The sequence below is a fragment of the Nyctereutes procyonoides genome, unplaced genomic scaffold (genome assembly GCF_905146905.1).
Source record: "Nyctereutes procyonoides isolate TBG_1078 unplaced genomic scaffold, NYPRO_anot_genome, whole genome shotgun sequence".
NCBI lineage: Eukaryota > Metazoa > Chordata > Mammalia > Carnivora > Canidae > Nyctereutes > Nyctereutes procyonoides.
Window position 1 is genome coordinate 24,485,855 of NW_026575048.1, and position 16,531 is coordinate 24,502,385.

Below are 16,531 nucleotides of genomic sequence, written 5' to 3' on the forward strand. Positions count from 1 at the left end.
ACCCTGAGAGTGGATTCCCCCCACCTCTGGCCCCCTCTCCTCCAGCGTGCAAGACAAACTCCAACAAAGAAGGAAGGGCCAGTCAGCTCACTTGGGCTCATAGCAAAGGAAAGAGCTGGAAAATCCTTTTCCCTCATCTAGGGACAGCACATCAATTATGGATTATTAGATAAGATCTTCATTTTAATATTTCCACCATGTATTATCACCTCTTCCTCTCACTGGAATTCTGTCTTGGGAGTTATTTAACTGATGTGCAGAAATCTAAATTTAATTTATTATGATCTAACTCACTTTAGAAGCCAAATTACCCTGCACTGGAGAAGGATCAAGTCAATATCCCACTTGGCTTTCTATTTATCTTCTGCAGGGTTTTCTCTCCTTCTCTTCAGTATTCATTTTATCTCGGGTGCTGGTAATAAATTTAAATTTTCCTCAGAATTAGGCAATTGCTCCTTTAATGCTGTAGTTTAATGGTTAGTATTAATTATACGAAAGTCACTCCTTAAAGAATGTAGAGGATGGAATGGACATATAATGGAGGAGGAAAGGGCTATTTCTTGGACCAAATGAGGTAGCATGTCATCAGCAGGGATGAGTTTATTCTCCTATTCTAGCTCCTTCCATTTCTTCCCTACTTTTCACCCCCCATCCCACCCTAGAGCCAGGTGCCTACAAAATGGGTCTGCTGGGAGCTGCTTGCTGCGGCTTCTCTGAGCCCCGGGAAAGTCCGCCAGCTTGGAGGCCAAGCCTAAAACCCTAACACTGGCTTCTTTCTCCAGTCCTCCAGTCGATCTCACTGAGGCTCTGACAGCAAGAGCCACTACCACCCAGCTCTCCCCTCCCTGCCACTGCCCCAAACAGACACACACCACCTTGTATCCCAACAACACATCACACAAATACAGCTTTGGGAGAGGCTTTGAGCTTTCTGGAAGAGGAGAAGTTCTGATCATTATTCTAATTGCCTAAAAACCCCAACTGTGAAATATAATATGATTAATAGAATGGACAGAAGCCCAGCTTTTGTTTCTGGAATAGAAAAGAAGAAACACACACAATTTGGACCTTATATGAAGATTAATTTGCTTACTAATTAGCATGACAGGGAGGTACCGGGGAAGTTTTTAAGTCTGCGAGAGAATGGGGAAGAGGGCCTGGCTCCCCCACAGGTGCCAGGGTGCCTGAGCACTAATGCCGATGTGTCTGCTCCCTTCCTACCCAAAGTCCTACAAATTCCTAAGTTCACTAAATTCACTAAAGATGAAACCCAGAGCCCCCCCCCCTTTAGTTGGAGTGGCATCTCAAATTGCTACAGCTGGCATAAAGAACACCCCCTGATTGCTGGTGGGCATGAGGACAGTGAGAGCTAGCCCTACCCACAGCATTCATTTCTGCATCCTCTTGTGTTCAAAGACTGGAGCAGGAAGCCAACCGCTGGAACACCAGAAGCCTCGTCCCTCCAAGGTCTGGAATCCAGGGAGCAAGAGATTGGGGAGGGCAGGGAGCCAGGTACCCCTACGGGGCTCAGGAGAAAGAGGATTTGGTGGACCACATGGTGACACAGGCAGATGCATTTGCCCCCAACCAGGAGGCGGATGCTGGAAAGAGAACATGCTCTAAGGGATGGAATCGGTGCCCAAGAGAGACGAAGCAGAGAATCTGGACTTAGGAAGAGAACAGTCAGAAGTGGGCTCAGGAGGGGAAGCCTCCAGCTGGACAGAGCAGGACGCTGCAACAGCCCATCTCTGGTGTGGACAGTGAGCCACCTTGGGTGAGCGGCCACCTCCTCAAACTGGGGGCGCACCTGCAAGGGATTGTCGCAGACATCTTTCAACTGGGCCACAGTGGCCTCTGGCAGGACTGAGAGGGGGCCTCAAGGTTAGGGCATTGCCCCACGCCTCACAGGAAGCAACTTCGAGAAGGAAAGAATAAAGCACTAAAAACAAGATTTGCTTCTCTCAGAGACAGAAGAAATCTCTCCCCCAAAGTCAGACTCCTCCTCCCTCCTTGCCTGCGCAGAGGTGGGAAGTATCTTTAGGGATCATCAGAAAGCTCTTTTGCCTCAAGGAATAGGTATGGAGCCAAGCAACTGTCCAGGGGCACTACTGAACCCAGGTATCTAGCAGAGGTCACAACTGGACATGCCTTTAGGGTCACTGAGAACAGAAATGCCAGTTAAGTATCATTTAAGTATCGCACAACACCTGCCTACTACTTACCACTCTTTAGATCTCCCCTTTGGGTAAGGCAAAATATGCCCACAGGCCTGCATTTGGCCCGAAGGCCACCAAACTGTGACCCTGGGGCAGTAGGGGAATAAAAGGAGAATGGTAAAGAAAGATAAAGGAGGAAGGCTGATGGGAAGGGAACAGTGCTCACTCCGCAAGTTCCATTTTTGTGACTTTTCTCCTTCAGGGAGCCCCTTATCCATTTCAGCCTGATTTCACTGGAAATCAGTAGAATTTCAGCAGAATTACAGCTGCCAGAGTGTTTGCGTGTGAGAAGGTGGAGATGGGCAGAGAGGGGGGAGCACTGCACCAGGGATGACCCTGTAATCCTTCTCCACGGTTCCTTTGATGTCGTGAAGAGAACGCAAGTCAGGAAAAGCTGGGTCCGAGCCTGGGTCTACTTCATGTGTCCTTTCAACTGCTTGTGGTCAGTTTTTTCCCTTCGTCTCAAGGGCAGTACTAATCTTTACCCCACATCACTTTACAGGCCCACATTAGATCTCAGAAATGAGACACAGCCTGAAAAATTTCTTGGCAAAACATAATGCATATGTAACGTATTATTATTGTCAACACTGCTCCGGTCACTATTATTTCTTTTGGGGACTGAATGCTAATGGAGAGAAAAGACAGTTTACAGCCAGCCAATTTATGTTTAGCTTCTTCCTTCCTGTGGCAGAAATGGGGTCTCTGACAGCATCCACAGGCGACTGTTTGCATCACCTGACTGTCTGCTGTGATGAAAGCACAGGTCATTACTAACCAGATGTGTCCTGGGACCCTCAGCAGGGCGGACCTACGCAAAAGTTCGTATCTCAAACATGGGTTTGAGCTCAGGGCCGTGCAAATGATACGATGTAAAACTATCTTACCTGTAATAGCTCCGTGCACTATAGAATTTTTAGCCCTCTACACGCTACCCACTAAATACCAGTAGCACAAACGCAAGTACCACTCATCTCTCTAGTCATAAAAATTAAAAATACATCCAAACATTGACAGTCTTCCCTGGAAAGCACTGAGAACCATGGATATAGATGATTCCAACCCACTATCTCTTCTAAAACCCTATCAGGACACATGTACAGCCCCCAAATTATGATACAGCAAAAATTCTGAGTTAATAAAATGATTCATTGCGAAAATTAAAAAAAAAAAGAAGCATAATAGCTAAGGGTTACTTCTAGCTTAGGATGGTATAAATTGAGCTTTGCAGGGGCCTCTGAGCTAAGTCCCTTTGTACAGCGTGGAGGTGGGAACACAGGCCAGCACAGAAGCTGTGCGGGTGATTCTGGGGAGAGACCTGAGGAATCTCGGGGGTGAGGTCAGAAGCCTGACCCTGCTTGAGACTTCAAGTTTCCCATCAGCCAAGGAACCTGGACGTCAGGACTCCCTGCTTGAGGTGGACCCCTCTCTTCCACTGGACACATAAGCCCAGAGCGTGATCCTGGAGACCCGGGGATCGAGTCCCACGTCGGGCTCCCTACATGGAGCCTACTTCTCCCTCTGCCTGTGTCTCTCTCTCTGTCTCTCTCTCCCTCTCTGTGTCTCTCGTGAATAAATAAATAAAATCTTTAAAAAAAATAAAAATAAAAAGGTCACTCATCACATCTTCAGGACAAGACAGAAGTAGGTGCTATGACGAACCCTATGTTACTGAAGGGAAACTGAGGATTGAGAGTCTCAAGGGATTTGGCCAAGTAAGTGGAAGTGCTGGGATTAAACCCAAACAGGTAGGCTCTGTTGGATCCTTAGGCAGGACCTGCAGTGGCAGGGGGTTATGGGCAGAGGGGCCCCTGTGCCAGCACCTGCCTAGAGCAGGACGAGGAAGAAGGGAGGCAATATGGCCAGATGCAGTCATACACCTTTTACTACATTACCTGGAAACACCTTTCCTAATCCGCACACTAAACTAGATTCTGGCTAGAAAAGAAGTTTCAGACTCAAGTGTCCCCTAAGCCCTGTCATTCACTCCCCGAAGGTGACATTAGCAAGCAGCCTTAAGCTCTCAGCTGAGAATTTGTTCCCTTCCTTTCCACACCTCCGAGGTGGAGGCCAGATCTCCCCAGATACCGTGTGCAGCGCAGGCCGGAGCTTAGCGCGTTCTCTATCTTCTCTGTAAATAAGGTGACATCCAGATACCCTCCAGCTCCCTGAAAACTAGGTCAGCTGCTGAATATGTAGGTGTGGGTTGGAGTGAATGACTTTGAAATGACTTTATCTGGCAGGACCCCATGGGGGCCGCTGGCTGGCTCTTTTTATGTCAAAAGCAGACCCAGAGAACCCGGACGGCTTTCCTGCTGAATCCGGGTGAGGGTGGGAGGCCTGCCTCGGCCAAGGGCAAATTTAGTACTGTAGGTGGCACAGCGAGTGATAATGGCAGTGGGCTGAAAAACAGAGAGAGATCCTCCAGAGCCTGTCCTACACACTGGCCATCTTTATGACACAGTGGGAGCGTGGTCCACACCATGTCACACAACTATTAAAAGGGGTTTAGGATGCACTTGCTCATAAACAAGACCCCCATTTCCCTCACTTTAGGAAGCACCAATTGCTCCCCCAAATGACGTGCTGGTCACCAACCTTTCTTGCCCATTCATCAGAGTGCTTGTGGCATGATCCCTTCTGCCGGTGAGTTGTGAACTGTGAGAGGGTGGGAAGTACCAGAGCCCTATTTAAAATACCGCCTACACACCAACTCAACTTCTTTTATCCTCAGTGGCCTCCTCTTCGCTTTTTCAGAATTAGGCATACTCTCGCTTTAATCACATCCGGGACCTCTATGGGAATCCAGATTTGCAATTCAGATACATTGGAAGAGATTAATTACTTGCCAGAGCTGTTTTGGTTTATGTTTTACTTTATAAGAGCACTCATTCACTTTATTTTGTAAGAGCACTCATATATAAAATTCCTTTAAGTAATCCATTTTCTTCATGCATTAAAATTAGATTCTGGTGACAAAGAAAATTCAGTATCTGAGATTTCCCAGAGCGCTCTTCTGGGAAACGAAGTTAAAACTATCAAGGCTCTCTCTTGGCCTGTGCCTCTCTGCTCAGCCCACCTACTTCTGGACTCACAGCAGCAGGGATCCAGAGCCCTCTGGCCCACAGTCCCCAAGCAGGACACTTGTCTAACTCAAAACTTGTGTTATGTTGTGAGTATGTGACCACTACATCTCTGGTTCCAGCTCCTCTTCCTAAGATGGTGAAGAGAGGTCACAGCCAAGGCATTAAGCCACCTTTCAGACTTTTCAGCACCATCTTCTTTCTTCAACTTTCCAAGGGCCAGCCAGCCTCTGTCTGGGGGCCCGTCCATCAGGACCTTAGCTCTACCTGGGTGTAGCTTCCTCTTGCCTGATTCACTCACTGGCTCAGCGCTGGGCTCCCCTGGCCTCGATGTCTTTGGCCCCATCAAAAAGCTTCTTCCAGCACATTAGACATCAAGGATTTCCAGGCAGCAGAGACGACAGACAGACTGTACCTTCTGGTGTGCCTCTGAAAGGAGGGCTGGGAAAAGAGGCAGACGAGTGGGGGTGGCGGGAGGGCGCGGTGTGTAGAGAAAGTAGGTCATTAGTGGTAAAGACTGCAATTTTCAAGTGGTTGTTAATGCTTTGTTTATATGGATTTCTCCAAATGTGACATTTTAATGGCATCATAATTGTGTGATTACAGTGTAGTCGACACTGCTAGGGGAGGAAAGGCGACAGGGACTCTGGCGACCTGCTGGGGGAGGCGGCTCCCTGCATGGGCAGCCAAGGGGACTGGCTCAGTCCCGACCAGGCCGGGATGCCTGCCGAGCATGAGAAGTGGCTCCCCAGAGGGCCTGTGGCTCCACAGGGCCATGGGTTTCCAGGAAACTTGCACCCAGCCTAGACCCTCGGATAGAATCAATGCCCAGGGCTGCAGGAGCGAGAGAGGGTAGTTACACATGTCCCCGCTCCCCCCGCTCCCCCAACCACCAAGGCCCACCCATAGAGCTGCCCTTCTTCCTTCACTCTGCGCATGTGTGCACTCATCCATTAACTCATATTTTCTTGAGTTTCTGTCACCTGAGGGAAAGGGCCAATAGATATTCAGAAACAGACAAAATTCAGTAAGAAGGAGAGAGGCAAGGAAAGGGATCCACAGTGATTGGGTGCCTACCAGCCAATGTCTGCTGGCTTCTAGGAGCACCCCCCTCTCTCAGGCTCCTCCTCATGCTCTGGCCTTGTCTCCATCTCCTTTGCTGGCTTCCTCTCCTCCCTGGCTTCGAAATGTTGGCATTCTCAGGGGCTGCATCCTGATTCCTTTTCTCATCTCCTTACCTGCTTACCACTGGTGACCTCTATTCCTGTGCCTCCACCCCCTCTCACAGGTGGCTAACTCCCCACCTAGCTTTCGGGCCTGGATCTCCTTGCTGAGCTCCACCTCTACACTGAGCAGAGGCCTACCTGATACGCTCACTTGGGTGTCTCACCCCGAGTAGGTTCCAGATGGAATGCTTGACCTTCCCGTCCCAACTAGCATCCCCTCCTAACTTTCCCACGTGAAGGAATAGGGTAAGTGACTCACAGAGGAATCTGACAGTCTTTCTTTTTTTTTTTTTTAATCTTTTACAGATTTTTATTTTTATTTTTTATTTTTTATTTTATTTTTTTTTTATTTTTTTTTATAAATTAATTTTTATTGGTGTTCAATTTACCAACATACAGAATAACACCCAGTGCTCATCCCGTCAAGTGTCTGACAGTCTTTCTGATGTTTCTCTCTCACCTTTGCCTTTAGCCTGAACCCCTCACCCCACATATCTAACCCATCACCATGTCCTAAAACATGTCTCCATCCATCCCCCTGCCCTCTTCTATTTCTACAGCTGTGCCCCATCACCACTAATGGCAATTAGCCCCACTCTGCACTTGTACTCTTGGCCCCAACCACCCATTTTCCATAATCATCTTTTGAAAGTCACACCTGATCCTCTCTCTCCCATTCTAGATCCAAAACCTCTCCAGTAGCTCCCCCTGCACTCAGAATAATGTCCCCTCCCTGCTCTGGCTCCTTCACCCCTGCAAACTCTCCAGCGTCATCCCATTCTCCTTTCCTCTTTGTTCATGATACTCCAGCAACGCTGACCTCTTCAGCTTCTAAATCAAGATCAGATCTTTCCTGTCTGTTTATAGGCCAAGTTCTCTCTTCCCTTCAAGATTCATCTGGTGAGATCTTCAGGACCTCAAAATATGACTGTATCTGGAGCGCCACTAAAGAAGTAACTAGGGTTAAATAACGTCATCTGGTGGGGAGCACAGAGTGTAATCCATGGGACTGTGTTTGGAGATAGGGCCTTCAAAGAGGTGGTTAGGTGAAATAGCCATCAGAGTGAAGCCCTAATCCCTCACAATTGGTGTCCTTATAAAAAAAGACAGAGATAGCAGGGGTGTTCTCACACAGAAAAAGGCCATGAGAGGATACAGCAGGAAGGCAGTCATCTGCAAGCCAAGGAGAGAGGCCTCAAGAGAAAATGACACTGTAAACACTTTGACCTTGGACTCCAGGCTTCCAGAACTGCAAGAAAAGGAATTTCTGTTGTTTAAGCCCCTCCCACCCCCAGTGTGTGGTATTTTCTTATGGTAGCCCTAGCAAACAGGCCTCCATGCCTGTTGGGCTCTCTCCCTGAAACAGTCTTCATCTGACTCACTCCTACTCTTCCATCAGCCTCAAACAAAGTGTTGCTTCTTTTTTTTTTTTAATTTTTATTTATTTATGATAGTCACACACAGAGAGAGAGAGAGAGAGGCAGAGACACAGGCAGAGGGAGAAGCAGGCTCCATGCACCGGGAGCCCGACGTGGGATTCGATCCCGGGTCTCCAGGATCGCGCCCTGGGCCAAAGACCGGCGCTAAACCACTGCGCCACCCAGGGATCCCAAAGTGTTGCTTCTTTAAAGAGGCCTTCCACAGACGTCAGGTTGAATCAGTCTGTCCTTGTATATATACATTTTTAATTCATGAGAGACACACAGAGAGAGGCAGAGACACAGGCAGAGGGAGAAGTGGGCTCCCCATGGGGAGCCCAATGCGGGACTCGATCCCAGGACTCCAGGATCATGACCTGGAGCCGAAGACAGACGTTCAACCACTTAGTTACCCAAGTGTCCCTCTCCTTATATTCTCCTAGAATCTTGTACCTCTCCTTCAAAGCATCTGGACACCCCAGCCTGTACCAGCTAACTCTTAAGTATTCTATTTCCTGTCTGCCTCTCTGACCAGGCCCTGGCAGTCCTGAGAGCCAGAGCCATGTCTTCTCACTCACCCTTGCAAACTGTGCAGGTGATACTCTGTGTGGGTAGCTTCTCCAATATTTGGAGATTCTCCAATATTTGTTGAATAAATGACTCTAGGGACATGAATTATCTCATTGAGAGCCCCAGGATTGGGATACTATGATTCCTGTGTCAGACACAAGCAGAAGCTAGAGGAAGAGAAGGAGATATGCCAAAAGGTAGCCAGCAAGGAAGTAGCAGGACTGGTTGGGGAATCAGGGTCATCTGCCCACAAAAAAGGCCAGAGAAGGGAAGGCCACCTGGGGCCAGGCCTGTCAGAATGCTTTGGGAAGCATGCAAGTCCCAGCTTGGGCCTGTAGGGATGGGCCAGGCTGATAGGAGTCTCATACAGAGGGAGCCAGGGGAAATGGGAAGAGTATATGCCCAGCAGGGCTGGGTTTGCCATCTTTCTCCCCCAGTTTCTATCTCTGAGACCTTGGGCAAGTGATTTGACCTCTCCTTGGCAATGGAGAGCATCACAGCTGCCCACTCTGTGAAACCATGATGCTGGTTTATGAACTAATGGAATACTATAAAATATTAAGTGCTGCGCTGTGCATACACCAAGCACTCAATAAATAGCAGCCCCATGTTTATTTGTTAGTAAAGTGGAGAAAACATTCAGTGTCTGCAGGGCAGGAAGTGATGTCACGAAGGAGGCAATGAGGAATGTCCTAGAGGGAGCCAGGAGATCTGGCTTTTTAGATCTGCCTCTGCCACCACACCTTGGGTCCTTGGGGAAGTCACTTCTGCTCTCTGGGTCTCTGGCTTGTTCCTCCACCCATCAAATGTAGGGCTGAGAGAGAGAGAGGGTATTCTTAACTATTCTGATGAGACACGGCCCCCTTTGCAGTGTGATGGAAGCCATGGTCCTCCTCCCCACAACAACATCCTTCTACTCACAGATGCAAACTTCTGCTTCCAGTATCTAAGATCCAGTGCTACCCAGAGCCCCAGAAGGCACCTGGCTGTCAAGTTCAGTGTAGAAACGTGGGTGCCTCCCTAAAAAGATGAGCTCACATGGCCTGAAGGGAAAGAAATCAATGATGCCCTTCTACCTCCCTTCCTAGCTACCCTTTTGGGGGCAGAAGCCAGTTTCCCAGCTCTGCCAGCCTCTGCCCATTTCATGCTGAGCACAGTAATGAGGCCTGCTGTGCAGAGGGACCCCATAATTGGTCCCTTCCCTGTGCTATGCTGTAAAAAGACAGCAACTTTGAGATAGATTATCCAGATGTACAGCCCCCAGCCCCGACTGCCATCTGGGCAGCCCTGGAAAACCTCTCCAGAGGTCCATGAGAAAACAGCCCAAGAGAGAAAGCGGGGTGTCTTCCAGCTGTTGCCCAGAAGCTGAGGGTATTTGAAATGGTGCAGGATAAGGGGGGGGGGGGGATGTCAGCCAGGTTCAGGAACTCTTCTACTCCTTGCTGCTTCAGTTTCGAGTAAGAAATATATTTCCTTGGCCTCTTTGCAGAGCTGACCAAAGATGTGCTCTGGGGATATAAGTCTTTAGATCTGCATTTAATTTTCCACTCTGCTGCTGAAATGACTACTAAAATACAACTGAGTCCCATCCCTTCCCACGGGCTGCAAGTCCTTCCCTGGACTTCAGCTGCATCTGGTTGATCCTGGTCCCTCCACTCTAGTATCCTTACTGGTATCTTTATCCTTAAACTGCCACCACCTGTAATAGAAGAAAGTTGAAAATTATGACCCCAGCATCTAAAAATGTCCCCTTCAGTTCATAGCACTTACTATAATTATCTGCTTATTAGGCCTTCCTGTCCAAACTGCACATGCCCTAGAGGTAGGAGAGTGGATTTTTTTCTGTGGATTCTGGTATCTCATAGAGGTGGCGTGCCTTATTGGAGATGGCTCACAGCCCTAGACCAGCTCTGCCTCTCTATCCTCCCCAGCCAACACGCTCAGGAAGTGGAACACAGAACTCCCAGCCCTCAAACTACGCCTTGTGGGGGGGAGTGGACGGGCTCAGGCATGCTAAGAAAGTGGTCAAGAACTGCCCTGCCCTGGGGCGCCTGGGTGGCTCAGTGGTTGAGCGTCTGCCTTCGGCTCAGGTCATGATTCCAGGGTTCTGGGATCAAGTCCCACATCAGGCTCCCCACAGGGAACCAGGGAACCTGCTTCTGTCTCAGTCTCCATAAAATCTTAAAAAATAAAAATAAAACTGCCCTGCCCTAAATCGGGGTCAGGAGGTCAGGCAAGATGAAGATCAACTGAATGGCCATAATGCAGTCACGTTGCTGGGAAGGAGAAAACAAAAACAAAGAAAGGGAGCAGAGCATGAAAAAAAATAATAATAAACCACCACCAACAACAACATACACCCCCCCCACACACACACACCAGAAACCCCAGTGTGAAAGAAAGCATGATCTAAGGAACAAAAAGAAATTACTCAAACATGCTTCGGGTTCTAGAACAATCTAAGAACGTGAATTCACTAAAACAAGAGCCAAAAGATTAGATAATAAAACAAAGACATGATACGAAGGGTTATACTGTTGAAAACCACAACACACTTTTGCAGAACCAACAAAAAGAAATGTCGAAATTCCAAGAAGCAGAGCAGACACAGCAGAGAATCTAATTATACCAACTAAAGGGTCTCAGTTCTGGTCTGCCACCTGCTAGCAGCAGGTCCCCGGGTGACCGGCTGTGATGGCACAGGAGAAAGGCTTCCATGATGAAAGCCACCGGAGCAGAAAAAAGCCACGTAGAAACAGCAAAGGTGAGCCATCATCAGAAAGCTGGTGGACATGAAGCAGAGACATAGGTAGAACACACAAAAGGCATTCATCTTTTTCTTAAATGACACTCCTGAAATGAATCAAGAACTGGACGTGTGCAACAAAAGAGCGGGCCACGTTCCATGGAACACTGATACAGGACAATGGGTGCAGCGATCTTTCCTGGCTTAGGTATTGAACTCAGAAAATCAAGACAGAAGTCAGCAAGCATCCGGGCCGACCTAGTAAGCCACCTACAAAAGGGAAAACACTGGCTGACCTCAGACTTGCTCAGAGCAACACTCACCGTCGGAGGACAATGAATGGATGCCACAGAGGCTAAGGCCACATGTGACCTGAGAGCATCTTACCCTGTGAGGGTGTTGTTCAGGGGTGAAGGCGAGAGGCTGACGTTCTCGCCATCAGAGAACTCCGGGATGACAGTGCACCTAAGCTGTTTGGAAGAATCTGCTAGATGATTGCTGCCGGCCAGTGAAGGGATGGTTCAAAACGAAAAGTCTGGGAATGAAGTAGAAGAACCAGTAGAGCACCGAATCTATTTAATTATGAAAACAAACCCAAAAAACTATGGAAATGGTCACTAAACTTACCATTTATGTATCTGGAGTAAGCTACTTAACCTACTTGAGCCTCATCACCTGTAACGCAGGAGAATCATGCCCATCTTCTAGGGTTTAAGGATTAAATGAAAACACCTCTGCAAAAAGCAGTGCCTTGCACATAACATTTCACTAAGAGGTGAAGGTAACCAAAGATGAGGGTAAAAACAAGAATGGAAGCGAGGACCCCAACTCCGCCCACCAGGAAAAAGGCAAAAGGATCCACCGTTCGGGTCTAGAGAGCTCAGGGGATATCTGGGCTCTCATGAAGAGCGCTGTCCCAATGCTACAAGTCAGAGCAGAGAGAAGCGTTCCCCAGAGAGGGTGTGGGGCCCCCAAATTCCAACCAGGCATAGAGTAACCCCTCTCCTCAGGACAGAGGTTGAGAAGCTCAAGACTAAATGGGAAGTAAGACTTTACCTCCTACGAGGAGCTGGGGGCCTGGAGGGAGTCTCCATCTGACCAGCCCTGAGGAATGGGGCACCATGGGGAACACAGCACACACAGGTCAGGAGGCTGAGTTCTAGATCTGGCACTGGTTTCCTCCAGACCCACCTGCTCCTCTTCACAAATCAGGGTCTATTTCCTTATCAGGGAAATATGGGGATGGGGTCACTGGTCTCCCAAGTTCTCTGGGTCTACCACATGCCTAGAGTGCAGAGTTTGTGTTTTTTTAAAAACATTCTATCTACCTATTTATTTATTTTTAAAAGATCTTATTTATTTGAGAGAGAGAAAAAAAAAAAAAACACAAGCAGGGGGAGGGGCAGAGGGAGAGGGAGAAGCAGACTATCTTCTGAGCAGAGAGCCCAACATGGGGCTCCATCCTAGGACCCCAGGATCATGACCTGAGCCAAAGGCAGATGCTTAACCGACTGGGCCACCCAGGTGCCCTGATTTTATTTATTTATTTGAGAGAGGGAGAGAAAGAGAGAATGAGTTACGGGGGTAGGGAAAAGCAGACTCTCTTCTGAGCAGGGAGCCTGATATGGGGGTCGATCCCAGACACCCCAAGAGTGCAGAGTTCAGAGGTGACTGCATCCCTAGCATGAAGTCTTTGGACCACAATTAATTCAACAAGCAAATGAAGGAAAGAGGAAGAAAAGCAAGAGAAACAGGAGATTGAGTGTAAATTAGCAGGTGAACGAGTAAGAAAAGAACTCAGGAAGCAAAGCCTGGGCAGGGTGGAAGGGTACTTCCTGCCAATGAAAGCAGAGAGGTAGCTGCCTCCCCCTGCATGGGATGTCCCAAATTCCACTCTCAACAGGAGCACTGTAGAAAGAAGTCAACACCACCGATGAAAGAGCCCTTAGGGCAGCCCAGGTGGCTCAGCGGTTTAATGTCACCTTCAGCCCAGGGTGTGATACTAGAGACCTGGGATCGAGTCCCCCATCAGGCTCCCTGCAAGGAGCCTGCTTCTCCCTCTGCCTGTGTCTCTACCTCTTCCTCTGTGTCTCTCATGAATAAATTTTTAAAAAGAGTTCATAAAACAGCATAAAAACTGTATCCAAAAAAAACAAAAACAAAAACAAAAACTGCATCCATCTCTCTTAAAAGAGGTGGGCTAAAGTTTGAAAAGAAACAGGATTTTTGCACAGTTTCAAAGTACATTTCACCAAGACTTTCCTTAACTATAAAGGGAACAAATGACAATTTTAAATGGAGAAATCTGGCAGGCATCACCTTAGCCAAGCGGTTGAGGTGAACACCACAGTAATAAGACATCAATATTGCAAATCCTCCCCAAATGATGTGCTCAGGAGGGCTCAGCATCACCTCCACGGCCTTCTTGCCAAAAACACATAAGCTCAATCTAATCAGGAGAAAACAGCAGACAAACCCAATTGAGAGACATTGTACAAAATAACTGACTAGCACTCTGCAAAGTTATCAAGGTCATGAAAGACAAGGAAAGACAGAGTAACTGTCACAGATGGAAAGAGACCAAGGAGATAGAACAATCGAATGCAACATGGGACCTGGAACTGGGTCCCAGAAGAGACAAAGTGCATTAGTGGAAACACTGGTGAAGTTTGAAACCGTAGTTTCGGTTAATAGCAGGTCCGTTGCCGAGGGTTGCCTGGCAAGGCAAAAGATGCCAGTAGAGGCAGCTCACGGGGAGTCCGACCCATCATCGGGAATTCTCCATAACACTGTCTGGTACCAGGGGACCCATCTTATGTCAGAGAGGGGGAAAAGTAGTAGGTACAAGAGTATAGATCCACCGGTCCTAAAACACACTATGCCACCCAGAATCTGCCAGCCCGGTGGCGTGTTGCTACGATAGCAGCCTAGTGATAATGCCCCGAGAGTGCAGCATCCCTCTGGGACCTGCCATGCGCTGGTGGCCAGGATATGGTGCTTGACAGCAGGGGAGATTCATGGGCCTGAGTACCAGGGAGTAAATGTAGGAGAGGACCCATTCACTACTCCCACATTCAGGGAGTCTGTGCTTTTTTCCTCCTGGGCCCACAGAGGGGACACTTCTACCTCTTGGACCCACCTACTAGGACAGAGTCCCCTTAGACCTGAAGCTATGGCTGCCACTGCTTTAGTTTTGACTCTTCATACCAGTAGAGCAGCAGGCCCAGAAGACCGCTAACAGAAGGATGACTGAGGTGTAGGGAGGAGGTGGGCCCACTGTGTAATGGAGGCGGGAGGCATATGCTTGGCATTCAGGGGACTCCCTGGAGCATGTCTTGGCTCAGTCACGACTGGATAATAAGCAGGTACTGCAAGTCCTGATTGCCAGAGGTATAGTAACCAGGCCACTGGGGAGGAGAGTCTGGATCACCTTGCCTGGCAGGCCACCTAGACAGGCCCTCGGGGCAGGTTGGATTGGGGGGGGGGGTGATCCAGGATGGCTGGTGAGGATCAGGTCCAGCCCTGGGAACAACCGTAGCATCGGGAGCCACGGTTTGTTCTGCTAGCCCTCCCCTCACAGGTTTCCCTAGAAACCACCCAACCGGAATGAATCCCAGAGACTCCTGGATGGTGTATGGATTGTACCCCAGGGAATGGTGGACTGTGGTGGGTGCCACTGGGGCCCCTCCCAGATCCCATTCACTGTACCAGTGCCCCCAGCCCCCAGCAGCTGAGAGCACTGGATGCCAGACTTCCTCAGAGAACTACCTTCTGCTGAGCAGGACCTGCCTCTCCTGGAGCTTACATCCCCAGCTCCAGGGAGCAGCCAGTGCCAAGGCGGAGCTGACTCTGCTCCGGGGCTCCCCATGGGGCCAGGCCAAAGCTAGCTTCCAAGGCCTCAGCCTTGGGTGGCAAGGCCAATTACCCTTCCTCTGTCCTACCTCTTCCCTCATGCCCCTGCTCCTCGGAGTGCTCTCACTCACATCACTTTGACGAGGCTCTGCATTGTGGATCCTGACCCAAGACACAGGTAATACCTGTCTCATTTAGAATAGTGCCTGGCATGCAGTAAATGCTCCCTGGACATCAGCCATCGGCACTGGAAAGTGCCAGGCTCCGGGCTAGGAGCACTATGTGCATTATGCTCTGACCCCTCCTAGCAACCAGGCAAGCAAGTAACTTGATGACCACTTCCTGGATGAGCAAAGACTCAAAGCTAACCATGGCAGGCATTTCATTTGAACCCCAATCTGTCTGGCCCCATGGTCATCCTGCTAATGGCACTTCCAATTGATATCTCAACATATCAATTCTGGCTCCACATTTTCAGTGAGTTCCTAAGATTCTAGGTCCCTCCATCCCCATGCCCTGAGCCCTGGGACCTCCAGAGCTGGACCTCACTCTCCCGTGGTCCACAGGGCCTGCTAGGAGTAACACCGGACCCTCAGCCTCCTGCACCTCCCTTCCCCACCTGCCGCCAGCATTTCTGACAGGCCCAGCAATACGGATTCTCCGGACTCCCGGACAGCCTCAACCACACGTGAAGTTACTGGGGTAACGTCCATAACACACTCTCCATTCTTATAAATATTCAAATTCCCTCCTGAGAAGACACAAGATTTTTATTTCTACCTGCAGGGGACCCAGGTTCTTGATGAAGCAAAGGCTCAAAGATCAGAATCCTGATGAGTGAGTCAAAGGTGAGCATAAGGGAAGTGGGACCAATAACCTGTTTGTGGCACCTGCTGTGGAGGCCCGTTCTGCAAGGAGAGGATCCTGCTCAGGCTCTGCTCCGGTGACCCCACAGCCACGGAGACCCCACCTGCCTTGGGAAGATGCTGAGGCCTCCCCCTCCCACCAGGACTATGCCAGTGCTGCTGTACCGGGTGGGTGACGGAATGGTTGAGAAAGAGGGCACTTGATGAAATTAAAAAGCAACCAATTTAAAGGAGATTAAGCAGGGCAAAGGGGATTTAATGATCAGCTCTTGCCACTGTGAACTAGCTGAACCCGCTGGCATGGAGACTAATGGTTTAATATGTTGTTAAACAACGGTGAGCCGTCTGGGTGAGTGATAAGGGCAGCTGCAGTTACAGCAACAAGGGTGAGGTTACCCCGCCTGCGGCCCCGCACTCCGGGGGGCGGCACGACTCTGGATGCCCATGGGCGGGGAGCAGTGGCCTTCGGAGCATGGCCAGGGTAGGGGGGGCGGTGCAGGTGGCCCGGCAGCCCCAGGGGACACTCTGCCGGTGGAGGGGCTGCCTGTCTCTGG

General features: G+C 49.3%; 1 protein-coding gene across 3 annotated transcripts in view; it reads right to left on the reverse strand.

Moving 5' to 3' along the window:
- GALNT14 (polypeptide N-acetylgalactosaminyltransferase 14) overlaps positions 1–16,531 on the reverse strand; it is a 206,073-nt gene that overhangs the window by 81,919 nt on the left and 107,623 nt on the right. The window lies entirely within an intron of this gene.